Genomic DNA, 7,192 nt, shown 5'->3' with positions numbered 1-7,192 from the left:
TATATAAGTATATCAACAGTAATTCGAATGGGTTCAGTTAGCACAGAAAAGAAAAACAAAATTTTCCACAGCGTAACGGTGCCGTAAAATCTTCGAGCAAAAATGAAAACGCGATGAATGAAATAGATATCGAAAAAAAACAGAAAAAATTTGCTCTGCCGCTTAACTCAGAGAATTTCTTTATACATACATATTTGCACACGTTATATATGTAGCGTTGCAGGTGTTAAGCCGACAAAACTTTGTTTGACAGGCAATAACATAGCGCGCTGTTAAGTGATATGAGCTAACACTGATATTTTCTGTTGAGTACGCTGAACAGAGACTCGCTGTGGTAATAGTACAAAAAATAATGTAATTTTTTGCACTTTTAGGTTAGGATATCTCAAAGTCCTGACGTGATAGAGCAATTTAAACCCCGGATTCGGATTCTACGCAAAAAATTACTTCGGAAATGACACTACACTTTTATAGAACATTCCGAACCCATTTTTTTGCAGACCTGTGTAATTATTACTTTCAAGGACTCTAGCTACTAAGTTTTGGAAATCGGTCGTTAAAAATTGTTTATCATGAAATTGTTACTATACCTCATTTGAAATTATAGTATAAAATATCTATTATGAATTATCAAAGCTAAATTATCTAGTTTCCTTGGTGTGATACGTTGTTAGGGTAGTGTAAGTAATACTAGTAGGGGTCTTCAAAAGCTCATACAAGTGAAGACCAGGTTGGGAGGGTTTAGACAAGCGAGAAACCCAACATCTTTTGTGCTCGTAAGGTAAAGTAAGATACCCCCTTTTTAACTTTCTTATGCCCCTTGACCTATTCGGTGCGGTTGTTTGGCTGTATTAGGTCAAGATCTTATGCTATTTTTTTGGTTCCGTTCAATTAATTATTAAACAACAAATTTTCACGCTAATAATAGGGGCTTTGGGGACTCTGTATTACGGTAATATGAGGTGATATCCGGTGAAAGGGTCAAAGAACCCACCCACGCCACTGTTTCGCTAGCCTGTATATGGGTCCCGCCGACCTAATACACCGTGACAAGATTCATTTAACCTCTCGGTCGTAACCCAACTAATTCTTGTACCGAAATCGTCCGATAGAGCGTTACAAACAGTGGCAACGGCCGACAGAGCAAAGCACTCGCGTGGTATGCTTGAGGATCCAGGTTTAAGTCCTGGTGCAGGGAATTTTTTATCATTTTATTTTTTTTAAATTAATTTTTTTATTTAGGTTTTTTATTGTAATTTTTAAATTTAATATAAAAGAATATATTTTGTTTTAATTTCTTTTTTATGGCACAAGCATTTCTTCCGCTATGTATGTTTTTCTGCAATGCAATTAGATTTTCAAATTTGTTATTTACATTTAAATTGAAATAATTATTTTTACTTACATTGATTTAACTTTAAAAATCTGAACCACCTCCAAAGCTGCCTCGAACCTGCGATCTCATAACCAGAACTAGTAGTCTTCACGTGACGCCACAGCCGACATTTGTAAGAAAAGTAATTAATTGCGTCTTATTTTTGGCTTTGGCAATTCAAGGGCAGATGTCGCTTAAGTTCTTCGAAGTTGTCGAACTGGTAGGCACATACTAGTCACGGCTGCACATTAACGTTAATTTGATCAATAAACGAAAATACAAAATCGTTTTGGTTTTTTACATCGATAATGTTAGCGTTATGTGTTTATCAAAAAAAAATTCGTTTTGTTAATTATCAGAAAAATATGTCAACAAAAATTTTGTTTCGTCGATTATCAAAAAAAATATCAAAAAAGGAAAATTGTTTCTGCTGCAAACATAAAATTTAATAATCAGGCAAATTTTATTATTTGAAGCAATTGCGGGAATAATGGGTCGTATAGGCGAATTGGTGCGATCGTGCTTTTTGGTTGGAGAGGGGTTATTTGCGTGCAACTTTTGCCAAGCAAAATTAAAAGGTGATTACTTAGGAAATTCCAAAAACCATTTGATCAGAAAACATAAGGAAGCCCTTGAAAGGCTTAAGGACGAGCAAGTGCAGCAGCAACAAGTACAGCAAAGCGAAAATGCTGACGACCCAGCAAGAAAAAAAATTAAAATTTAGCTTGGCTAAGTGAAAAAGACGTGAAAGATATTTGGGCAGGTTTTTTAATACCAACACTTCAAAAGTTATTTACGCCAATATGTCGACAATTTAGTTTGAACAAAATTACTCGTAGTAATATAACAACACTAAAAAATCGCATAATATCTATAAAAATTGACAGTACCCAGCGGCTTTTTCGTAACGTAGTATGCTTAAATGCGCAATATTTATTAAATGGAGAAATTACCATGAAAACGTTGGCAATAAAAAATTTTCGTGAAAAACACACCGCAAGCAACTTAAAAGAACTAATTTTGAAAAGTCTAGAAAGGTATGTGTGAATAATTACTTGCTATTAAAGCATTAGCGTTTTTTAATTTTAAAATTAATATGCATACATACATACATACTTAATTACTAATCTAACTTTTGTTGAAAATTCAACATTCAACATTTGTTTACTTATTACTATAACTTAATAAATTTCAATAGATATGATATCACAATTAGTCAATACATAATTATTGACTATAGGTCAGGTTTGAGTGATGATATCACTGAAGCGATATTAATGTTACGGCTCAATTATTTCTCGAATAATTTATTAACAGCGTTTTGTGCGCTATTTGTTAATTATTTAATAAAAATAAATCGCATAATTCTACGTACTCCTACATACATTTTTCTTACAATTTTCTTCTTAAATATTGAAACAAAAAAACTATTGATATTTCCTTTTTGATAATCAACGAAATGATTTTTTGTATCATTTTTTGATAACTAACGATACTATTTTTTTTCATATTTTGTTTATTGATAATAAGCAAATGAAATTTTTTGATAAGTTGTTTTTTAATAAATAACGAAACGAAATTTTTTTGTTTATATAGCTATGCAGCCCTGATACTAGTTAATGAACTACTATTGGTTTGGCTTTTCACTGCAGGGTATAAATGGAAATGGGTTTGAAAAGGCTTTATCTCTAAGCAACCTGCCAGGATTGCCACCGGTTTAAAAAATCAAATTCAACTTTAGTTTAGGGAATTAGATAATTCAAATATATATCAAAGTATAGGTAAGAAAATTTAATACAGTATTAAATTTTTGTAATAATAAAAGTAATATAACAGTTTTATATATTGTTAAGAGAATGTTAATACTTACTAACTTGGACTAAATCAGCGTCGACAATTACTGAAATATCGGAGTTTTCGTATTTTCATCGTATTGCTTTTCCATACCAAGGTTATTTATTAAGTGCACGCAGTTTGGTACAAATTGATAAATCGGTTGCCGAGATATATATATGTAGTCATAAGTGAGCGGCGCCACGTCTATTATCCAAAAAATTATAATAATCTAATTTAATGCTAACAGGTTATTCCAAGAATCGATTTTGAGTGAATTAGCTTCAGTAGCTACTGATTTATCGCAGTTTTCGTGTTTCTGTAAATTACCGTTATATGGGAAGATAACCACGCTCGGCTATCGCCCGATTTCAAGGATTTTTAGCACATATGTTAGATATAGCCTAAGGAAGGCTCATACCGAGTTTGGTACGGATTGGTGAAGCGGATACTTAGATACAGCATTTCATCATAAGTTGGCGGGGCTCACTTCCATTTTCCAAAAATTTCATAATAATCCCATTTTTTCCAAAATTTTACTTCACATACCAATTTCCAACAATTTGGATACAATATTAACTGAAATATCGTAGATTTATCTAAATTGACATTTATCTAAATTTAGTCGTTTGTATCCNGAATTAGCTTCAGTAGCTACTGATTTATCGCAGTTTTCGTGTTTCTGTAAATTACCGTTATATGGGAAGATAATCACGCTCGGCTATCGCCCGATTTCAAGGATTTTTAGCACATATGTTAGAAATAGCCTAAGGAAGGCTCATTCCGAGTTTTGTACGGATTGGTGAAGCGGATACTTAGATACAGCATTTCATCATAAGTGGGCAGGGCCACTCCCATTTTCCAAAAATTTCATATTAATCCCAGTTTTTCCAAACTTTTACTTCATATACCATTTTCCAACAATTTGGATACAATATTAACTGAAATATCGTAGATTTATCTAAATTTACATTTATCTAAATTTAATCGTTTGTATCCCCAAAACTATTTCTTTAATATCACTTATATAACACCAATATAAAGGAAAACAAATGTTTATTCCGAAATACGCAACATAGTTGGGTTCGCCTTACATTCCCGCAGGTTTCTAGCAACAGGACCGAAAGGTCCTAGAAAACATGGCTTTTGCTTATATCTTGAAACAATTTTTTTTTATTAAATGGATTTGTTCCCGGTTCAGCGGCCTCAAATTCAGCTAACAAGTTTAAGTTTAGTGTTAAAATAGATCTAAAGTAGTGTTACTATTACTACTACTACTAGTTGCGTTTTTAGATTTTTCTTTAATACATTTTCTAAGTAAAGAAATACCATTTATCTGCCATTTTCAGCAGGCAATCTTTTCACACTATATTAGCCAAATTTCTAAGCTTTCAATTGAACAAAGAATAATAACGCGATCTCTCCCGGGGATACAACCCATTCCTAATATTCAACAAAAATTAAAAAATAAATACTCGTTGAAAACCGTTATTTTCTTTTGCTTAAGCCAATGTGCCAAAATGCGGGTATAAACAATTATTGATTATTTAATATCGAAACCGGGATCATGTAATTTAATTGATTGGTTTTCACACACTTTTGAAACACAAATTGTATGCTTTTTTACTGTAGATGAGTTGTTGCCAAAACGCAGCAGAAATCTTCCAATAACTTACAAATATAAAAATGTGAAATATCGAAGGCTTAAATTCATTAATACCCTCTATTTGCAATTTGCTCAAAAACTAATTTGTGATTTTAGAAACTATCTGGGACTTATTACCTGTCATCACTGATGTATTACTTCTGATTTCCAAATTATAATAGTGTAAATTCTTCTGTCAAGCGTTATATAGGGTAGCATTAATATCACCGATGACAGTTAAATCTTAGGTGGATTTTTATATCAGAATCTCATCTTTTTGAAAAGTGTGCAGGCAGAGGGTATTATCGAATATAAGCCCTCGATATGTAAAATATATAAACATTTTATTTCAACGTATACAAAAAATAAATCTACCTGCGTTACAGCACGGCGGGAGAGGGGAAAGGGGTGGATGGCGGGGGCGGTCGCTCGCGGTGTGGCNGAGCACCAGGGTGGGAAATAAAGTCAATTGACCTTATTTCCGTTGATCTTATTACCTGTCACCAAAAATACAGCGGGTCTGGCTTGGCCATGTCGTTCGAATGGACACCGACGCTCCAGCTCTGAAAGTATTCAACTCGGAACCCGCTGGTGGTAGCAGAGGAAGAGGGAGGCCCCCACTGCGATGGAAATACCAGGTTGAGAAGGACTTGGCTTCACTTGGCATTTCCAATTGTCGTCAGTTCGCACAGAAGAGAAACGACTGGCGTTCTTTGTTGAATTCGGCCAAAATCGCTTAGGCGGTTACAGCGCCAAATAAGAAAAAGAAGAAGAAGCAGCTAGAGTAAGTCTTCAGCTCCCGACCAGTGTTGCCAGAACTTTTTGGACGAACCGGCTAAATAGGCAAAAACCGGCTAAACCGTTTCAACTAAATTTCACATGTTTTATTTAAATAAATCATAAGTATAAAGACTAGTTCTTGGAGAGAAGTTGAAAATTCAAGCTGGAAAAAATTTTCCCAGCAAGAATTTGCAATTAGGAAAAACATATGATTGTGGCACATGGTTTGATTTTTTGTCGACGATAATTTGAATAAACAGGTTCGTCAAATTTAAAAAATTACAAACTAGAGCGATTTTAAAATGAAAAATTTAAGTAAATACTTGTTTACTTAATTAATTCTAATGATTTGAAACGTACTCGGAATGCAATCTCAACCAGAGTCGATATAGGACACGCGACAGTTTGTACGGAAAGGAAATTGAAACGTATGTTTAAGAAAGTCGGCCTAGCAAGAATCCTAGATCCTGGTTTTTGCCACTCTGAAAGAATTTTAAAATTCTATGCAAATTTCTTATGTTTGAAATGCAACCGTGGACACTAGCCGGCAGGGAAACTTGAAAGTTCCCTCAAATTTGCGTTCGTGCATAAATTTGCAAGTTTCTCTACTGGAGAGAGAATTTGGGAGCATTTTTTCTTACTAACTGATATTTTGAGTGATAATTTTCGCTGCATTTTCGACGAAAAAACCTATTGTCTTCCCAGAGAGTTTGGCTTTACATAGAAATTTCTGCTCTTTTACTTTCATTTTGACGCATTTCAGTGTTGGTTCTTTTAATTCAAGTTGGCCTTCGGTTTTTGGAATTTAAATAAGTTCTCGGGGAAAAAAGTTACTTTAAATAAATCCATATGTGTACATAGTGCTTGAAAATATCCATTTTTCCCTTACCTTAAAACTTTAAGCGTGGGCAAGAATGATTTTTTGTAATTAAGGCAGAATTGAATATGCGCTATCTGGGTAGCGCAATACCTGTAACATTTATTCTTAGCACTATATTCAAACACAAACGCGTGTTAAGAAAACTGTGAAACAATTTGTTATTTTCTAAGCTTGCGAATAAAACTTCCTACTTAAATTTAAGTCATTCATAACAAACATTTTATGAAGAAAATTCCCGTTACGACCTTCTTTAGAAAAAATATATTCGTTTAAAATAAAAATAAGCGAAATCGGCCCAATTTTATATAACCCTGCCTCCGCGATAAGGGTAGTAGCCATTTCTAACAGATTTTGGATCGCTTAGTCAAAAATGAAAACATATATACAGTAAAACCCGCTTAAGTACCTCACGAAAAATGCCAGCTTTTTGAGGTACTTAGACGAGTTGGGTACTTAATAGAACCCGCTTAAGTACCTCGATGCGGGTACTGGGAAAGTAGGTTTTTCTATGAGAAAAAAATTTTATAACTCGATTATTTGATTCTTTTTCTATTTTAACTGTCCATTTTAGATAGATCTGCGACAATAAGTTGTTTATTAAAAAAAAATCTGATTATTCGATTTTTTGATATTTTTTAGTTTTTTCTGTTCTTTTATAGATTGCATTCTATTAAATTTT

Source organism: Rhagoletis zephyria, unplaced genomic scaffold (genome assembly GCF_001687245.7).
Source record: "Rhagoletis zephyria isolate East Lansing unplaced genomic scaffold, Rhagoletis_zephyria_1.1 Rzeph_scaffold_01500, whole genome shotgun sequence".
NCBI classification, from domain to species: Eukaryota; Metazoa; Arthropoda; class Insecta; order Diptera; family Tephritidae; genus Rhagoletis; species Rhagoletis zephyria.
Note: the sequence above shows the minus strand (reverse complement) of the source record.